Source organism: Engraulis encrasicolus, chromosome 2, assembly GCF_034702125.1.
Source record: "Engraulis encrasicolus isolate BLACKSEA-1 chromosome 2, IST_EnEncr_1.0, whole genome shotgun sequence".
Taxonomy (NCBI): domain Eukaryota; kingdom Metazoa; phylum Chordata; class Actinopteri; order Clupeiformes; family Engraulidae; genus Engraulis; species Engraulis encrasicolus.
In genome coordinates, this window is record NC_085858.1 from 20,306,766 (window position 1) to 20,328,949 (window position 22,184).

The 22,184-nt window shown below is 40.1% G+C and overlaps 1 long non-coding RNA gene across 2 annotated transcripts; it reads right to left on the reverse strand.

The window, feature by feature from the left end:
• Window positions 1–8,950: 8,950 nt before the first annotated feature.
• LOC134461225 (uncharacterized) lies at window positions 8,951–10,594 on the reverse strand. Of its 2 annotated transcripts, XR_010037251.1 has the most exons (3): window positions 10,287–10,594; window positions 10,110–10,195; window positions 8,951–9,103 (listed from the first exon to the last, which is right to left on the reverse strand). It is a non-coding gene; the product is annotated as an uncharacterized LOC134461225 (long non-coding RNA). The 2 variants fall into 2 exon arrangements; XR_010037250.1 differs by having other exon boundaries at window positions 10,110–10,594.
• Between the last annotated feature and the right edge of the window lie 11,590 nt (window positions 10,595–22,184).

The following is a 22,184-nucleotide window of genomic DNA, read 5'->3' on the forward strand; positions in this document are numbered from 1 at the left end:
ACAAAAGTGTGCCATTTGAGACATAGCCACAGTCTATCTATGAAGTAGCTTATATGGTGTAACAGCTATGTAATGTCATGTGCTAGTGTTGTAATTACACCACAAATTTACCACAATGTACTTTTGACACATCTGCTGTACACTCAGTTCAAACTAATGAGATGGGGAAAGCTATGTTCGCTAAACCATAATCTGTTCTGTGATAGGCCTCTTGACAGGACTGTTGAATGTGCTTCACACAAATTTCAATGACTAAAGAGCACAAGGGTAGCATTTTATCTTTGGACTGAAAGTGTCTAAGTGCCTTTTCGACATGCTGCTTACAATATCCTGTTTTGCACTGCCACTGAGTTGAAATGGAATCATTCTGTCGCACCCTAATATGCAATTAATCCTATTTATCTATCAGCACATCCAAAAAGAGGTCGTACTTAAGGCTAATGTGCAGTTTCTGTGTCTTGTATGACGGGAATCTGGAAATAGCTGATGAATTTGTGGCCTTTTGAACGTGTTCAATTCATACAAAAAAAAACAAAACAAAAAAAACTGAGATATCAGCTCTGAGAGTGTTTCTTGCCCATAGAAAAGACATAAGGTTCGCCCGTTTAAAGACAAATGTTAGCTTTTAGATAAACCAAAACTGTTTTCTGAATCATTAAGTAGATTATTCAAGACATCAACTTGCACATTCTGCAAAAAAAGAAAAAATATCTGTAACTGCAATTTTCTCATTTTCACTCTCATAAACGTGTGACGTGTGTCAGTCACATTTGATTCAGATTTGCTAAAGTCAATATCCTGTTTCACAGAGAGATTTGAAAGCAACAAAAACAACAACAACAACAACAACAACAACAACTAGAAAAGCACTCAGAGAGTGCAAACCTCCGCCAAGGAAGCTGTTTAATAGAACATTTGACTATGTTACGGTGTACACTACGCGGGCGTCCACTTAACGTCCACTTCACGTGTCCGGTGTCAGTCCGAAACGGTTAGAATACATGAAAACAGATCATGCCTTGCACACAGGAGCGCGGTGTAAACGCGGCGCATGTACAGCCCGACCAAACATGTCCCCGATGCTCCTTGAAAATAGAACTCGAGTCAATTTTGCCCCGTTCAATGAGCGGCTTCCATTGATAATGAATGGCTGCTGCCCGCGAATAGAACATGGACGCTGACTGTGCAGTGTGCAAGGCAGCCCGCTAACCTCTCGGACTCGCAATGCTCCAGGACACGTTAAGCGAACGCAAATATCTTGGTGGGTATATACCGTTACACTCTAATTTTTGTCAAGTCGTGCTGCCTTGATTTTGTGTTAGAAACTGGAATGTCAAAATTCGTTCGATCCTGCAACAGTGAAGAATCATTTTTTTTTTTAAATCCTGGATCTGGATCGTGATCCTGATCAAAATTTAATGAGTTTTGTCATTTCCAACAACTCCACAAAATTTCATCAATATCCATTTATAACTTTTTGAGTTATCCTGCTGACCAGGGGTGGAACTTGAGTTTTTCAACCCACCAGTCACGGTGGCAGGTAGATTTCAAAATCTACCAGTCACACACTGTTTTTACCAGTAAAAGTGACTGGTGGGTTGAAAAATGTACCAGTCACCACTCAAATGTACCCGTCACCCGGGTGCTTATTTCCATCCCTGCTGCTGACAGACAGACAGACAAACAGACAGATAAACCAACGCAACCAGAAACATAACCTTCTTGGCGGAGGTAACAGCAACAACAACAACAACAACAACAACCTTGGCCCCTGTGAACTGTCGGCCCACCAGGAAATGCCTTGCCTGCCAAATGATCAGTACAGAGCTGAACAACATATTTGGCTGTGATGCTAAGTGCATGTAATGGTAACCATGTTTAAAATGCAGCCTGAGTAGATTTGCAGGTATTGGAAACATACAATGAATCTCATGAATAATGTATAACCCAAGTCCTGGTAAACAACATTCATATTAAACCCAGAAAGCAATAAAATGAATCCTTTCAAAAACAACCAACCCATGGCGCCAGCAAGGACACAAGGCAGCTTGTGTCGCAAACAAACTAACAAATCATCTTTGCATATAAATCACCTAAGTGCAGACTCAACGTCTGTTTACAAGCCAGCTCTGTCAGTAGTCTGTAACTAAAGTGTTATCTAAAGAGTCATCTGAGAGGGGGGCCCTGCACAATACACAGGGCTGGACTGGGGGAGAAATAGGGCCCGGGGACTTTTGGCTTTTAAGGGGCCCCTCATAATTAGTGGCGCAGAACTGACTCACCGGTGGGCCCCGCACCCTCGTGGGCCCTGCACCCTCGTGGGCCCCGCACCCTGCGGGCCCCTATTTTCAGAAATATAAAACATTAAAAAAAAGAAAAAAACGGTTTTGGTTCCACCAAGGTTGCAGGGCCCACCAAGGGTGCAGGGCCCACCAGGAAATGCCCGCTATGCCAGATGGCCAGTCCAGCCCTGTCTCTTGTCTCAGGAGGCAGAGGTCTTTGCACTTCTGTTTATTGGACTTGCCAAATTTGCTTTTGGACTCCGGACTGCCTGAGATAAGAGGCTGCGGGGCCCCTAGGCTACAAGTTAAATGGGGGGGCCCTATGCTGCAGTCATCCAGCCTCTGTTTTACGTAATCCAGCCCTGCTTGCAATAACAGTGAGTTGCTTTGACTAAAAGTGTGTAATATCATGCAACGTTTAACCTGAAGCAGCCCTGACTTGTAGTGTTTCTCAAATTCCACTCGTCCCTGACCACATATAGTTTCCAATGTCCCCCTGACCTCATCACAAGCATGCCAACACCCCCCGCCGAACAGCATGATGTTAAAGGGATGGTTCGGAGTAGATGATGAGTTTCGTTGAGGACTTTTACGCGCTTACGGAAGTAACGAGGGCGCTGCTTTAGACAGACCATATTTGTACTACTGTAGAAGTTGGGTGTCATGGCATGTTATTTTACTAAAGTAAGTTTGGGGATACTATGAATGTCCAAAGGCGCTTGTACTAAGCTATTCGGGATCACTCGGCAACTCGGCCAAGGTCGGAAACACTCCGGCTGGGGTTCTTGACTGATGTCACGGTTCAAATGACCCTAAATTGAATCTACTCCGAACCATCCCTTTAAAGATGATGGAAACAGCAAAGCCTAATTAAATAATAAAAAATACTAATCATTTTCTGCATAGTTTTATTGATTAGGCTTCATGATTATTACACAGCTGTCTAAAATGATGTCAGAGCTTCCATTCACTGTCAATTCAACCATACCCCCCCCCCCCCACACACACACACACACACACACACCCCACCCCAACCCCAATTGTGCTCCAGCTGTCTTGCTCTCAACACCTCCCACTAGCTCTCGAACGCCCCTTGCGGTGGCTTTACTCTCTTTACTTTATTTTACTTTACTTTACTCTTACTCTTCATGGAACAGACGGGTGTGTTGTTCAGGTCTTCTTTTTGTGTTTCATAATGTCATCGCTCCTGCTCAGATAAATATAGTGAACCAGGCTACCAAAATTACTGGCTCACCTCAACTCTCCCTATCTGAGCTGTACAGTAGTGCAGTGATCAGGAAAGCTGACCAGATCAAAGAGGACCCCTCTCACCCCCTCCATCACTCCTTCCAACTGCTGCCATCGGGTCGACGGTTCAGTGTTCCACTGGCGCACAAGAACAGATTCAAGAAATCTTTCATCCCCTCAGCTGTGGCCATACTGAACAAAAGATGAGCTGTTTTGTCAAGTCTTGTCTAATGTCTGCAAAGACAATTTTCTGTTTCATGTGTAACAGACAATAAAGTTTTATCTAATCTAATCTAATCTAATCTAATCTAATCTAATCTACCGTAATCTAATCTCAGCAAGAGGCTGGAGACATGAGAGACCATGTTAAGGACAGCAGTGTGTCATGTTCCCCTCAACAGAACTCTAGCAGGTACAAAATTAAGAGAAAATAGGGTAACACTTTCTATGGAGCTCATATCTATAGCGCATTGTGAGTGTATTCAGAACAAATTACAATGTGTACTTACAAACGTATTATGACTACACCAGAGGCGGTTCTTAATGTAAGCACTTGAAGCACGGCTTATCAAAGCGGCAAACGCGACATCCGAATTTAAACCCTTCATCCTGTTGATGTGATTCAGCTGTCTGTGTTGTCTGCTACTGGCGGTTCTTATAAAACTGGTTAAACAGCGACACCACAGTGGCTATCGAGAAACACTGTTTAACAGCGATGGTGAAACACGTTACTACAGCAAATGAAGCACAAATTCGAAATGACTTGGCGTCAATGGCAGAGAATCTGTTTTTTAATTGGGTTTCCGCCGATGCCCCGCCACGTTTTGAAGCACATTTTCATTGTGCTCATACCAATGGCGCACCGGAAAATATGATTGACAGATGAGTTGATGAATCATAACTCGATCTGACACCTTATGCTAACATTGGATTCAGGAAGTAGAGCTCAGGCAGACGTGATGTTTACATGGCTGAATCTCAAATGGTGCACTTGTGCACTTCAGTGTCCATGTTTCAGTGTGTATGCCGTATTAGTTACGCACTGAAACATAGTGCCTGAAGAGTAACGTGCAGTCAACTTTATGGCTGGTGAGGCACTGACTTTTCCAATATCAGATTTTCAAATATATAATACTACAGCTACAGTTTTAGTAAATTTATCAAATAGGCCTACCGATAAGTTTCATATGCCATAGCTTTCTTAACATAAGTTAGGCCTACATAATAAAACATGCTGCATTTCCGTAGAGTAAATGCTATTAGATCTCTCACACACACACACACACACACACACACACACACACACACACACACACACACACACAGGATTCAAACAGTGGTCTCACATAAACAACAACGGAACCAATGTGGACAAACAGGAGCATCACGGCAGAGGGAGAGGAGAAGAGGAGAGAGGAGAAGAGGAGAGGAGGAGAGGAGGAGAGAGGAGAGGAGAAGAGAGGAGAGGAGAGGAGGGGAGATGGAGAGGAGAGGAGAAGAGGAGAGGAGAGGAGAGGATAAGAGAAAAGAGAGGAGAGGAGATGAGAAAAGAGAGGAGAGGGGGAGAGGAAAGGAGAGGGGAGGAGAGGAGAGGAGAGAGGAGGAGAGAAGAGATGAGAGGAGAAGTGAGGAGAGGAGAGAGGAGGAGAGGAGAGGAGGGGAGATGGAGAGGAGAGGAGATGAGAAAAGAGAGGAGAGGAGTGGAGAGGAGAGAAGAGAGGAGAGGGGGGAGAGGAAAGGAGAGGGGATGAGAGGAGAGGAGGGGAGGGGAGAGGAGAGGAGAGGAGAGGAGGAGAGGAGAGGAGAAGAGAGGGGAGGGGAGGAGAGGAGAAGAGAGAAGAGGAGAGGAGAGGAGATGGGAGAGGAGAGGAGTGAAGAGTGTAAGCTCCTTCAAAGCCCACTGCTCTCACACACACAGGATTCAAACAGTGGTCTCACATAAATCACGGCGGATGCTCAATGAAAGACACACACACACACACACACACAGGATTCAAAACATGGTGTCATATAGACCGCTGAGCACCACGGCGAACAAACTGGTGTGATAACTTTTGTGTTAAGCACCGGATTCTCGTGCAAATGTAGGCCTACATCTACTTGTACGAGGCTACGGCAAACGATGTGAGACAAAGGTGTGACAGGAAGCGAATGTCAACATTTAAACAGAGATTACTACACAAGCTTCGATATGGTCACCAAATATTTTGGGACTGTCATGTATGTTATGCCTACACTTTGGAATTAGATCAGAGTCTTGTAGTTACACGGGTATATTTGATTTACCTCAACGGTACCCTGTACTCAACTTTACAAACAGAACAGGGCACATGAGAATCCTGTTCAGATCACAAAAGCTACCACCACACCAGAAAGAATCACGGCGGATTCTCTCCCTCCCCACGGGTCTCACAAACACAGGCTTCACACACATGGGAAACACTGATCTTACCTTTAACTTGTACATCAGGTCCATGCGCCGCTCTTTTCCTTCACTTTGGAGTTGCGCATGCTAACAGTTACTTTAGCCGGTGCTCCAAAGCCACACGAGACGCAACAAACGTCCAAAGCAATTTGGCATTGAATATGAATATGAGTAGCCGCGAGGATTTGTGTTTCGTGAGGCTCCTTAGTCCTTAGTAAATTGTTAAGTCGTAAAATCCCATGCGAATGGTCTTCCACACATTCTCGCCGGTTGCAAACAAGACACAGGGGTAACAAAAAATAGTTTCTGTTGTACCACTCACTTTGAAATGATCGGGTAGTTATAATCTTCTGATCGGTCACCTGCAGTAGCAAACCCTTCAGCTCTGTCGGTCCTCCATGCTTTATCACATATTTTCCCCTTGGAAATCCAACTTTGAGAATGCTCTTAGTTTCGTTATGAAATCCACTTGTAGCAGTCAACGTGAACAAGCTAGCCAACAACACCGACTGACTGTATTGTGAACTTCAGATTCGCTATGACGTAACTGGCCAGCAATACTCTCAACGCCACAAGGAGTCTGCGGCCAGGCTACTGCTGGCCTCACCGCTGTATCTTTCAGTGGGCGTTATGCCAAAGCGTTCAGAGTAAAGAAATTATAATCACACGTAGAAAATAGTAAAAAAAATATCAGGAAATGAGGGCACACCATACATACTTCTATTAAGTGTATAAAAACGTTTAATACAATATTACCAGGTTGCATTCACAGAACGAGCAAAATGGCGCATGCGCTCAATCTTGTTAACGAGGGATTGCGCAATCCGGGGGTGAGGCAAATTCAGAGTTGCCCCAAAATCAGCGTATTCGGAGGAATTTGACATGAAATGGGCAAATATTACGATTTTGGCCACAAAAATGATTGAAAACGAGTGAAACAGTTTAAACACTGCTCAAATGGTAGTTATGGTGCAGATGCTAGAAAACAATAGCTGTTATTGTTAGACTACTATTATTCACATTTATCTCATCATAACCATCTGGAGCTGGTGAGGCCGTGCCTCCCCTGCCGTATTGGAGTGCACGTGCCTGGTGCACAAGTGCGCCATTTGAGATTCAGCCCATGTTTTACTGAAGCCAGTTGGTTTTATGATAATCTCGAAGACTGACAACACATTTGAACTGCAATCAAAGTTTTCGAGAAACGTTTGTGTTTTGGATGTGGACAAATCATGGAGTAAAACTTTGGGACATATCAAGAACGAATGAATAATATGCAGATAACATGAACCACACACCGTCAGTTAGTTGAAGAGAATAGCTAAACGGCAGCACAATATGCTTTTCTTGATTAGCTATGATATCACATGGATTACAAACGGAAACGTGGATAATAATTTTGAAAACGTGTGGATTAAGTGAAAGTTTGGGATTTCTGCGGTAAAGACAACATTTTAAGGTAAGGTTAGGCTATATTTGTCCGCTGTAACATGTTTGGTTGTTGATGAAGCTTGCGGCTTGGGAACGGGTTCACTTGCTCATCCATACATGGGTTCACTTCACAATTGTTCAGAAGGGCTGCTGTCTGTCTTTCTGCTGCTCCCATTCTTTGGAACAATCTGCCCGACCACATCCAAAATGCCCCTTCACTGGCCATGTTTAAGCAACACCTTAAGACACATCTCTTCCTGGAGGCTTATGGCTGCTAGTTCCACAAGCACTTTCACGCATTCACACACATGCTCACACACTGACGCGCACACACACTCACACTCTCCAACACAACACTCTGTGAAGCGTCCTTGGGTGTTTTGAAAGGCGCTATATAAAACGAAAGTATTATTATTATTATTATTATTTCCCGTAGCCTGTTTTCAAGTTAACGGCAGGCCTACGCAAGTTTTTAGCAGCTCTCGTGTAGGCTACAGTGACAACATGTTTGGTTGTTGATGAAGCTTGCGGCTTGGGAACGGGTTCACTTGCTCATCCATACATAGGTTCACTTCACAATTGTTCAGAAGGGCTGCTGTCTGTCTTTCTGCTGCTCCCATTCTTTGGAACAATCTGCCCGACCACATCCAAAATGCCCCTTCACTGAGTAGCATCCAACTGCAGTTTGCAGAAGTCGGCAGGTCTGGATTTCTGAGATCCCGCCCCTCCCATTTTGGATCTCGCCCCTCCTATTTTTCCTATTATAGTAGTCTGTACAGTCCCACACCATCCCGACGTCACCCTATTTGAGAATTTGCGCCAAATGTCTTCTGCGGCGAATGCATACACTGTAAAAAGAGACACAATGGAAATGCATAAAAAATTGAGGCGATTTATTACGCGTAAAAATATTAAACAAAATTTTCCCCTCGTTATTATTAAGCAAATAATCTAAATATTCTTTGCAAAATAACGTTAAATAATTGTGCACTTTTCCCTGTGTCCTTGAATAAATCAAGGAAATTTCCTCATTTCAATTGGAAGTATTCCCTCAATTATATCACGTGTAATATTGTCGCCTCAATTTTATTGGACATTTTTGCATGAATAAATTATGACAAATTTCAAATAAATCAAGGAACTTTCCTCATTTCAATTGGAAGGATTCCCTCCATTATATCACGTGTAATATTGTCGCCTCAATTTTATTGGACATTTTTGCATGAATAAAATATGTCAAATTACAAATAAATCAAGGAACTTTCCTCATTTCAACTGGAAGGATTCTCTCCATTATATCATGTGTAATATTGTCGCCACAATTTTATTGAACATTTTTGCATGAGTTAATCCCGCAAAATAATCAGATTTCTCTGTAATGGAGACATGGAGCAATATTTTCCATATAGCAATTGAGGCCAAATCTCTAATCAACTTTGCATTCATATCTATTACAAGTATAATTTGGTTAACAATCAATAAAACAACATCACCAAGTGGTTTCGATGAGTACATCCATTTTATTATTTTTTAAAAACCCATAAAAACAATGATGTGCACATGGTATCGTAATTATCAGTTTATTATCAACTGTCAAAGCATTGTCATGGCCAAAAAACAAAAAAGATCCTACTTCAGCTGTCAGTTGCATCCCTTAGTGACATTTTGTAGGCCAGCCAAGTCCTCGACTCCCTCTAGTATGCGTCTTTTCCTCACACTGTGGAGCAAAGACAAAGGCAAAGGCAAAGACATTTTCATTTGAAAAAATGAATGGAAATCCAGACACACCACTCTCCACTACTAACTCCATTTTACATTACATTTCATTACATTGCACTTAGCTGACCCTTTCATTTATTCAAAGCGACTTACAACTATTATTTTTCAGGGTATTGGTTACAGTCCCTGGAGCAATGTGGGGTTAGGCACTCATTCATTAGGACAAAGCACAAGTCCGTCAGGATGTAGACACACCAATATTGATGGATTTTTTACAAGTGTTAAGACAGTAAATAGTACTTACATTAATTCCACCACCATCGTCTGCATTCTCAGTGTGGCCGTCAGGGCTGTGGTCTGAAGAATCCAGATTCAAGAGAGAGAGAGTGAGTCAGAGCCGCCCAGAGTCTTTATAAGGGTCTCAATTAGAGATGATTGGCATCCATTCGCTCCAGCACTCTGTTGCGAAACAAAGCACAGGCAGGCGGGGCGAAGCCCACACAGACATTAGTTAAAATAGTCTTGACATGTAGAAAATAGTTTTAGGCAAAGTATTTCGCAACTAAAAGATTAATAAGCACTTATTTGGACAAAATCCCATTAAAATGTAACTTACAATATAATAGTCATAAATATCTTATTAGTTCTTCGTAGTTAGAGTTGGGTGTCTCTCTATTGAGAGACCAGTGGGTTGGGTAACTAGCCGCCCACGCCCAGTGCGGTCTTTCCCTGCTGTCATCCAGTCTCTCCTGGACGTCCTCCAGTCTTCCCTGGACTCATTTAATTAACCTTTCTTCTCCATTATGATGCTCTGTTTCAACTGTTCATTGAGGCAAATTTCTCATCAACATCAGATCATCCATCTCAACCATGTCTACATGCACAAATGCATTGAGTTGCCACCATGTGATTGGCTGAAATTTGCCTCAATGAACAGTTGTAACAGGTGTTCCTAATATAGTGGCAGGTGAGTGTATGTGTGTGACATTAGCTCAGCAACTCACCCTATTGGATCATCCTCCACTTCTGGGTCCATCGCCCTGGGTACTCGCTGCTGGCTGTGTCAACGTGCATGGGTGGCTACCCACCACTGTTCAAAAACATGAGATGAGATTTAGATGAGAATAAATATCACACAAAATATTTATGACATATCACTAAAAACAAATACTGTCTCAAACCTTGCATAGCCTAAACCAGTGGTTTTCAAAGTGGGGGTCAGGGACCCCTGCGGGGCCGCAAGAGGGTGCTAGGGTGACCGCAGCAGCTTGGCAGGAAAAGCTAATTAAAATAATGTAATAAATTGAATAACCGAGTACATCAACATAAAGTAAAAATAAGGAAAAAATATATATTTCCTACAGTAAAGAACTGCATTGTCATGATTCTGTGCATCTCTGAACATTACTACCTTTATTATTATTTTATATATCCCGAAGGGGCCATTGACTCACAGACCTAAACAATGGTTATAAAAGGGGCGCACAGAAAAAATAGTGTGGCATGAAACATGTAAGGGGGGCCTAGGCCAGACTCTATTGGTATATTGGGGGCCTTTCCATGCTTAAGTTTTGGAACACCTGGCCTAAGCAACTGAAACAGTGCCAGCATGTATACTTGCACTGGGTCTGTGTCAGGGGGCACTTCAAGGACATGTTCAAGGTCAATACATTTGTATGACTGGTGTCAATAGTGAGTGGGCTGAATTTTCATCTGTGCAATGTAAAAAAACATTTAGTTATTTCCCATACTCTTAAAACAATTATCTATATGTGTGATATTGTGTCAGCAGCTCACCCTATTGGGTCATCCTCCACTCCTGGGTCCATCCTCATGGGTGCCCACGGCTGGGGGCTGTGTCAACGTGCGTGGGTGGCTACCCAACACTGTTTAAAAACATGATGAGATTTAGATTAGATTAAATATCACTAAAAGCAAATACTGTGTCAAACCTGGCATAGCCTAAACACACGAAACAGTGTCAGCATGTACTTACACTGGGTCTGCATCAGGGGGCACTTCCAGGACATCTGGTCAATACATCTGTAAAAGCCTACAGAGAGGAAAAAACTCAAGTCACAATTTAGCTTTCATGACTTTAAATTACTACAGGAGTGCAAATAAATATACATCAACAGATTCAAAACACCATGAATTATTTTTAAGTCAGTAGCCTTCTGCAAGAAAGTCCAGGACAGACTGTTATATTCTTAAGAACATTTCACTATCTTAATTGAATTCAGTGGGGTTTTTGGGTGTATGTGAATATGAGAAAAAGAATATATACTTTTATACTTTCCATCAAGTAACAAATTCTGCAGACTGGTTAGCTAAGGTAAGAAGTTAGGAGGGGCACACTGGTGGTAATTCACACCTATGGAGCCTGTTAAAATAGCTATCAAAGGTGCTAACTTTTACATTCTAAAGAGCAATTAAGGCCTCTGGCATCAAAATCACTCCTTGCAAATTTCAAACGAAGTCACAGACCCTTTATAAGGCTCTAAATTCATCTCAACTCACTCTAAAGACTAGCAAAATTACACTTACCAAAACGGAACACATTATCAAACATTAGGCCATTAAAATCGGCCAAAAACAAATCTTCTACAATGCACATTATATACATTAATGGTTGAAAGGCAAAATAGTGTGCATGTTAAGGCTGAAAAGTGCATGCAAGGGCATCCAAACATGCTAAAACGTAGCTAAAATGCTTTCCCTGGTGACTAGCTGGCTAGCTGATTAGCTCAGTGCAAGTAAGTAAGTTGGCTGGAATCTCACACGTGCCTTCAAACACTGCGCAGCCAGAAACCTATGATAAAGCACTAGTTAGCCGAAGTTTGGTTGCTTCAAAGTTCGTTCTGAAAACTCATGAAACTGCACAGCCAGAAACCTATGACATAGCACTAGTTAGCAAAGGCTTGGTAACTTCAAAGTTCGTTCTGAAAACCATGAAAACTCATCTGGTGTAAAATAGCACACCCAATAGATAGCATTCAACCGTAAGACAGTCCATTGGGTAGCCAGTGCTTCCAGGCTAAGCACAGGTTCCTCGTATCTAAAATCTCATCAGCTCATCCACAACATCAAATCTTCAAAATATGAATGTGAAGCAGCTACTGAACTAGGATGATGGAACTTCTGAAGTTATTTAAGACTTACCTGAAGTCTCTAGGAGGTTCTCTTCAGTTTAAATCCAGGGAACATGACATCAGCTTGAAAGAAAGACGTTAGAGCTTAACAAAGCCCCTCCCCTCCCCCACCACCAATCAAACTTCAGCTCCCCCTAATTTGTAGTGAGAAATTGGGCAGAATACCTAATTTTTTCAAGGCAGATTTTGTGTCTTATTTATTATTGTAAATATGCATAATTTTTTGGAGGAGATACATTTGTGCAATTTATTAGGCTATATATGCATATAAAAATCATGCATTCTTGATTTTTTTATGGAAATTTCCCAGCCGGGTAGCTTCTCTTTTTTCAGTGTAGTCTAGGCCTACACTATTCTATGCACACAGCTTGTATCATGTCTCGTCGTTTGGAGTGCTAATTAAATATATTTAGCCTACTAAATATATTTAATTTTCATTTTCCACGTTCCAATTGCATGAGTGTTTATTTCCATTTACATAGAATAATTTGTCCTTGACCTTACTTTCTCTTTCATAGTAGGCTAAAGGAGAAGATTGAAACGGTCTCTGCAACTGCTTTAGGTTCCATTGATTTAATGATAATGTTAAGCGCTGTTAGACGGTTAAAAACAAAAGGTTAATGCTGTGTCAGGGTGTCAGTTTGGAAGCGGGGCAGATGCACGAAGGATAGGCCTACCAAAGGCTACTGCAATGGCCTGCTCAGAGTCCAGTCCCCAATCCTAAAGAGATTGTGGCGACAGCATCCAGGCTTTGGGACTTTGAAGAATGTGCTCATGCTTTTCAATGATGGGTAGGCCTATGTTTAATTTCGAGCGGATCACACGTGCAGTAGCCTAATTTGCCACTGCACAGGCGTTTTACTGCCTACTTTAGTTTTCTTGTAGTAGCCTACCCATCTTTCGAATTTTAGAAACTGGCACCAAATATCTGGTCTTCAAACTAAGATACTAAGAAGAGACACTTAATATTAATTCAAATTAGACCCATGCGTTAACAAATACTACACGTAGCTTATATTAGCTAATAATAATAATAATAGCTTATATTAATTTCCCTCGGGATTAATAAATTATACTAAACAGGGTCGCGTGCTGTTCATCGCGCGGTTCACTCAAAGCTCCCCGCTCGTGTTTCCTACACTCACCAAACCATTATACATTAGGTAGTGGAGTAGTGGATCTACGATTTTATTTGTGAAAACTCTGCGTCTCTGCTCTGCACGGTGCAGTGACTTCCAGAGCTATTTTTCTTCCCATGTAGAACTTCCAGAGCTATTTTTCTTCCCATGTAGAAGCTTAGCGCTGCCGCTGAATGACAAGCAGTGACTTCCAGAGCTATTTTTCTTCCCATGTAGAAGCTTAGCGCTGCCGCTGAATGACAAGGGGGAGACACTCGATGTGCTCAGGGGGGAGGAGGAAGATGTGCTCAGGGGGGAGGAGGGAGATGTGATCCAGACCTGCCCCCCGCCCTGCACACTGCAGTTGAACATACTTGCCTTCACTGGCCATGTTTAAGCAACACCCGAAATTGTGTCTTGACGCAGGGAGCGACGGCGTGAAGGGCGAAATAGGTCTCTGATTGGTCCTCTCGACCAGCCTGCTCTGTCCTCGAGTCGAGAACAAGCGCTACTTCCTTGTTCTAACCTTCGTCGGTCTACGGACTGTGAGCTCTTCATTAAATAAGTTGCCCGTGCTTTGTTGTTTGATTTATTTACACGAACCAAAGACAACACATGCGCTTGCAAGTTACGACGCTGAAGTTATTTGGACAGTTGAACAGTGGTTCCGAGGTCGAGGAAACATTCCGCTTCGTCCTCGACAAATGAGCCACTTCTTTGTTCCAAACTACCACTGTGGCTGCCAGTGCGATCAAACATGCACGTGATATAAATATTTAATGTTTCATTTTCATTCTCGTCGAGTCTGTGATGCTAAAAAACAACCGACACGTCTAGTTTACTCTTTGTATTGAAGGCAGTTTCAGCGTGGAATGACATCGCGCAGACCGTGCTTCAAAACAGGGCATAAACCAGAATTAACTGCATCATGGCTGCGACAAGCTCACTCTGTGGCACAAGTAGGAAGCATAACCCGCCCTTAAGTGTACCCTGGTCGCAAGCATGCTCGTGGCCACTCTTGACTTCATTTCCATTAGTTCTACCTAGCAGAATAAGAACCCTTTCTGAAATGATGACCGTCAGTGATGTGTTTTTCTGTTCAATGCATTGCTGTAAGATGCAACGCGAACATTTGGATTGTATTTTCAAGTTGTGTAGTGAAGGATGTCAAATGCAACGTGGTAGAATGACTTAGTAGCCTAGGGAGCTGTCTGAAGAGGTCAAAATTCACAATAGGCCTATAGGAGCGTTTTTATTTAAAAAACATCTCATCTGGGGGAGACCCCACTAGTTTGGCTTGGTTACAGAATTTGTGCTTACCAACATCATACCCCCCAAAACCGCCACTGCATTACACCCATGATGTTTCATGATGCTTTATATTAACAGTTACGAATAACCATGAATCTAGATTATAATGCTTTATAAATTCAAGGGTGTTATGAGTGCTCATGACTGGTTATAAACTACAGGGTGCCTAATGGGGGTAATAGTACATTATGAGTACTTATACCCCTCTTTGCACAGACCTGGATGATTAACTGTCATAAGGACTCATAATATGTTATAATGTTCCATGTGAGATCACAAGTCGTCAATGTGTGCTTACACCTACACCTGTAACTCTGTCTACAATGTCTTGTGACCAAGGATATCTAGGTCAGTTGGCATAGACTCGGCCATCTTTGACCATATATTGTCAGTTTTGTCGGCGGAAGTTCCCTCAGGCTCCTACGGCAACGCTTTAACTCTTCTTATAATGGGCTCTTATCTGGGTAAACATAGAGTGCGTTCCAATATGCGACCTTGCCTCCTCCACTTGTGCTTGTCTCCTCGTACCAGGGAGTAATATGTCATGATGACATCACTGACAACAGCATTATATTTCAATATCTTGCAAAAGCTCAATTGTAGAGTCTTTTTCTCATTTGCAATTAGGATGGTGAATGAAAAACAGTCCCTCAAAAGTTGTTGTGACTAGGCTGACAGCTGGGAAACTTTATCGCTTTCTTCACGGAGGAGGTAACCTGATTTACATCATCTGGCTGCGTTCGGCTACGTCACGCGGGGCGTTTCCATGGTATCCGAGAGCATATCAGGTGGTAAGGATCAGGTAACGGAGGAGGGGCCAGGAGGCGGGACGAGGAGACAAGCACAAGTGGAGGAGGCAAGGTCGCATATTGTAACGCACTCATAGCCTTCGGTGACAGACATTGTCTAGGGAGCGTCAACAAATTCCTCTCTACCCTTAAAACTAACGCGAGTGGAAGTTTCTTAGGGAGTGTCTACAAAAGAGTGAAAGGCACTTAACAAACTAACAAGGAATCAGTGTGTGAATGTAATGCACTAGGAATCAGTGTGTAAATGTGGTGCAAAGATTCATAGGGGTTACACACGCGCACACACACATAGACAAGCAAGCATGCACCACCCACCAACACACACACACACACACACACACACACACACACACACACACACACACACACACACACACACACACACACACACACACACACACACACACACACACACACTTACTTTATGGTCCATGAAAGCATTTGAAGCCATGGACACTTATATGCCTATATATAAACAGCAGCATCTAATTCTGCCTTATAATCATGCATTCCATATGCGTGGATCAGCAAAGGTTTGCTTGATGTGCTTTTGTGTACCCACCAGTTTTTGCCCAAATCAAGGCGTTTTAACATTTCTGGGTTCCACTGGCACACCAAAGTCATGTGGTTTTCTCCCCATAATTATGCGACAAATAAAAGACAAGCAACCACGTAAAACAACTTATTTGTTATAATGCATATGATATTGTTATTCTTGTTACTTGTACAATGTTTATAATGTTTGTTAATCTTCTTCTTTATTACAATGTTTATACTGTTGCCCATGTTGTCACCGAGCACTCCATCAAAGGACGTCTGTTACACTTGTGGAGGGCAGATACCTACAGTAGAAAAGAGACATTTCTTTTTATCATAAAGTGCACACAGAGCCAAACACATAGATTTTTTTTTCCATATCTGAGGCAGTCCTTACTTGGAGGAAAGCTGAAGAAGACTGGTGGAAAGTGTAGACAGGCTGCTTTCTTTTCAAACATCTGTTGCTCCTGCGTGGTTAAGTTACCCCCGTCCTCTACAACACAGTAGAAACATGTCAGTGAACTCGCTCCAAAAAATAAAGAGAAAAAAAGAACAGTATCCAGTGTGCGGTGTTTAATGAACTTTTCACATTGATCACCTTTTCCTGACTTACACCTGCACCTGGGCAGCTGAAGGGTTGTGCACAAGGACTTTCATGCAGTTTGAACTCTAGGGACATTAATAGAAGGCCCTATCAATACATTTATGCAATGGTGAGTGTTTTTCTGTCTCCAGGTAAACTGACAGCCTCTTGGAAATGGAATGTTTTGCTTTGCCAAATGTTTGCTTTGCCCTGTGCATGTCCAATGATATAACCGGTAAGAGGGATTGCTTCACTGGGTCAAATTCACAGGTGAAATAAGAAAAAACGTCAACATTAGACATCAAATAACTTGAGGAACAAACCTGCAGCACGTTCTGAAAGTTCATATTTTAAAAAGCCTTTCTTTAAAAACTGCGTAATTTAGTGTCTCATAAACACATTTTAGGCTCGAATTTTAGTAACACAATGTTATACTCAGGGTGTGCAGGCCAGGAATTAATTTTAAGACAAACTGCATGTGTGGTATGGGGGGTTACATAATTAAATAAACAGGGAATGACATACAAAAACATTGGAGACATTGAAAAGTGCAATGGAATATTTAAAATGCATGGTATGTACATAATAGTAGTAGCATTGTGCAAAGTAAACAAAGGAAGTAGGAAGGCCAGGTAGTGGAGAAGCTGTAAAGTGCTAGTGCATATTTAAGTGGCGGATGGCTTGTGGGTAGGTACTGTCCCTAGAGCGTGTGGTGTTGCTTGGGATACTGCGGTACCTTTTCCCTGAAGGCAAGAGTATAAATAGGTGGTGTACTGGGGGTGTAGGTTCTGTTGTACAGTCAGCAGGGACAACAGGCACCCCTAGAGTGACCAGGAAGTTGTTTACCGTGCTGGAGGGAGGAGGAGGACCACAGAAACTACAGACTAAATTATGACTAAGATTACAGATCATACAGCACACTGTGCCGACAAGACAAGATTTGCAAGGTCTTGGAAAGGCGGAGGTAAATGCTCTGCCATGACCTTGAAAAGAAATATCCAAGGTCGCATTCAAAGGGGAACATGGTTGGCCCCACTCTCTAAAGTGTTGAATTAACCCTCCTGTTACCCTCAGATTTAGGTAACATCCGTGATCCTTGGGGTCAATATTGACTTTTATATATTTTATATATTTAATAATAATACTTAGAAATCATTGGTGGTGGTATGCTTTTATCAAATTAAAGACACTTTTACATGTTTAATTTGTGCACCAAAAAGTACACTTAAAGTGCACTTAATACACTAATAACACAACTTAAGTACAGACTTCAGTATTGTGCTTAAAAGTGTAATAGGTAAGGCCTTACATGCCTTTTTAAGATCTGTTTGTGCTCTTCAATATGGTGTTTTTACCATGAAAATACATTAACAAAATGGAAGGTGGAAGGTTATTTAATGTTACAAAGCATAATTAATAAATAAGCCTAGGTTAAAATACACTAAAATGATGGTTAAAAAAAGTACCCAGGTTAAACAAAATGTACTTAATATACTTAATAAGTATGTATTTTTGTATTTAAAATATACTTCAAAAGTGTGTATTTAAAGAATGTTATTTTGGGACAACTTATAGTATACTTAAATACACTTGAAGTATGATTAAGTAGAGCTTTAACACATTTTAAGCTGACGTTTTGGTACTAAAATCAATCTTTGCAGAAGTGTACTTAATATGCTAAAATCATACTTAACTGTAAGTACATTTTAAATATACTTACTAATTCACTTTAAAAGATGTTTAATGTGTACTTTAACATGTGGTTAAGTGTAACTATTTGAAGTATGCTACAAATCTAATTCAAGGTCATAAGAAAGCACTTTATAGCATGCTGCAGAAGTACATACTTAAGTTGTGTTATTTTGGGACAACTTATAGTATACTTAAATACACTTGAAATATAATTAAGTAGAGCTTTAACACATTTTAAGTTGACTTTTTGGTACTAAAATCAAACTTTGTACAAGTGTACTTAATATACTAAAATCATACTTAACTTAAAGTACGTTTCAAATATTCTTTCTAATACCAAACTTTAGCACATTACTTTAAAAATACAAATACACTTAAACTACACTTAAATTACAATACACTAATAGTATATTTTTTAATACCACACAAATAAACTTAAAATACACTTAAAATGCAATACACTAATAGTATATTTTCTAATACCACACTTTAGCACATTACTTTCAAAATACAAATACACTTAAAATACACTTAAATACAATACACTAATAGTGTATTTTATAATACTATACTTTAACACATTACTTTTAAAATACAAATACACTTAAAATAGACTTAAAATTGAATATACTAATAGTATATTTAACAGTACCACACTTAAGCACATTACTTTAAAAATACAAATGTACTTACAATACATTTAAATACAATACACTAATAGTGTATTTTATAATACTACACTTAAGTACATAACTTTTAAAATACAAAGATACTTAAAATACACTTAAAATATAATACACTAATAGTATACTTTATAATGCTACACTTTAGCACATTACTTTTAAAATACAAATGTACTTAAAATACATTTAAATAGAATATACTAATAGTATATATCATAATACTACACTGAAGTACATGACTTTTAAAATACAAAGATACTTAAAATACACTTAAAATATAATACACTAATAGTATACTGTATAATGCTACACTTTAGCACATTACTTTTAAAATACAAATGTACTTAAATTAGACTTAAAATACAATATACTAATAGCATATTTGACAATACTACACTTTAGCACATTACTTTTAAAATACAAATGTACTTACAATACATTTAAATACAATACACTAATAGTGTATTTTATAATACTACACTTAAGTACATAACTTTTAAAATACAAAGATATTTACAATACACTTAACATATAATACACTAATAGTACACTGTATAATGCTACACTTTAGCACATTACTTTTAAAATACAAATGTACTTAAAATAGACTTAAAATACAATATACTAATAGTATATTTGACAATACTACACTTAAGCACATTACTTTTAAAATACAAATGTACGTACAATACATTTAAATACAATACACTAATAGTGTATTTTATAATACTACACTTAAGTATATAACTTTTAAAATACAAAGATACTTAAAATACACTTAAAGTGTAATACACTAATAGTATACTTTATAATGCTACACTTTAGCACATTACTTTTAAAATACAAATATACTTGAAATACACTTAAAATATAATACACTAATAGTATATTTGACAATACTACACTTAGCACATTACTTTTAAAATACAAATATACTTAAAATACATTTAAAATACAATACACTAACAGTATATTTTATAAAACTATATTTAAGTACATAACTTTAATAATACAAATTATTTTAAAATATATTTAAAATACACTAAACTATAAGTATATTTTTAAATACCATACTTAAGTACTGTACTTGATAAATAGAGTGTACTTAAAATATACTTTCAGAAAATTAAATATATTTAAAGTACACTTAAGTACACATTTTTTTGACCTGGGATTTAACCCCAGCCACTAAAATATCTTCAAAATCACTAGACACCAAAACTTTGACACATGTTTATGTCTCAGATATTTAATGTTGCTCTGTTGCTGACATAAAAGTCCTTTAAATATCTCCCAGTACCCCGACACACACCAAGAAACTAACCCATGATAGCCGAAAATGTGCAAAATAGCAATAAAATGTCAGTGATTCTGTGATTCAGTGATTCTTGAAATACATTGTCAATCAAGACCTTTTGGAATATCATAGAATACCATTGGATCATAGGAACATCATAGGATTTCAACTATGCGTGAAGTAGTGTGCACATAATGAAAACAAGGTTTATGTAGCTCCCATGGAACAGGTTTGGGTGTATATGGTGTAATGTATTGTCTATGAATTCTTTACATACTGACTTTTTTCAGTTGCTCATTTTGTTGGAGAGAGAGAGAGAGAGAGAGAGAGAGAGAGAGAGAGAGAGAGAGAGAGAGAGAGAGAGAGAGAGAGAGAGAGAGCTTTGGTTAATGTATGTAAGTGTTTGCTCTGTATAGTTAATATACTATGTGCAATGATGTGTGTAATGTCTGTGTTTTTTGTCTTTATGTATATATGCTGGACTGGACACCTTAATTTCCCTCGGGATTAATAAATGATAGGTTACTCTACTCTACTTTTTCAGAGGTCAATGACACATGTAATTCACCGAATTTGAAATAGAACTGAAATTGTCAGTAAAAAAGTATAGTGGGGAAAGTGTACTATTCTAAAATTTTTGATTGGTAGTGTATATTGGATTAAGTACTACTCCTTTCTCTCATTTGCCATGTTCATCTACATGGGGTTCAAAACAGTCTTTCTTCAGGAACTGGTTTCTCTTCATTCATGGTAAATGGTAAATGGACTGCATTTACTGTATATAGCGCCTTTCCACTCCTTCAAGCACTGAAAGCGCTTTACATTGTATGCCTCACATTCACCCATTCACACTCACATTCACACACCGGTGGCCGTGGCTGCCACGCAGGGTACCACCCTGCCACCAGGAGCAACTTGGGGTTAAGTGTCTTGCTCAAGGACACAACGATGGGAGTCAGGCAGAGCGGGGCTCGAACCTGCAATCTTAGGGTTGCCGAACGGCTCCTCTACCACCTGAGCTACCACCGCCCACTATTATACTATCATGGCCTTAAGTAATACAGTAACCCTTAATTAAAAAACCAGAATAGCCTTTACACAGAACGCCACTTAAGATACGTGTATTCCTGGCCTGAGGTGATTTTGCGACTTGATTTATGGTATGTTGTTCCTATGACCTTTTCCTGTTAATTAACATTTGACAGGTGACGTGGCTTCACCTGGCACGCTATTTGGATCTCATGCATTCTGTACATCGCGTAACTAGGCGTAACCTCACTCGCGTCAATGGCGTGTGCTGTCACGTAACCCAAAATTACTCCACAAGCTGGCATGGCGCGAGGTCGTTCACCGCACATTTTTTGTAACTTGGCGCGCGTCCACCAGCAGCGACCAGGTAGGCAGACTACGGCTACTGGACTAAAGAAGGGACCCTGCATCACTTGAGGATAATAAAATGTATTGGAGAGCTATTTTATCGACCCCCTTAAGGGCAGTTGCTGACATTCCCTCTGTGAAAATGATTCATAGCATGGTACTGTGTTTGTTTTTGGACCATGGCTGTCTTGTCAGCTGGAAGGCCAAAATATGTAAAAACAAACAATTGAATGATTGGAATAGTTAAAAATTGGGCCAGGAATCTATAATACATGACAGTTTAACATTATTGATGGAATTATGGAGAAAAAAAACTTTTCACACTATTCTAATAAAGTGGCCTGGAGCTGTATAATAGGATGCTGTTGGTGGATTGTGTCAACATTCTATTGCTGTAGTAGCAACCATCACACAAAAGTGTGCCTTTAATTAGTTATGGCCTTTGCCCACATCATTAGAATTCACCTTTCGCAAAAGCCACGCCCCTTAGTTATTGTTGCTACGTCCGTCAAAAACTTAG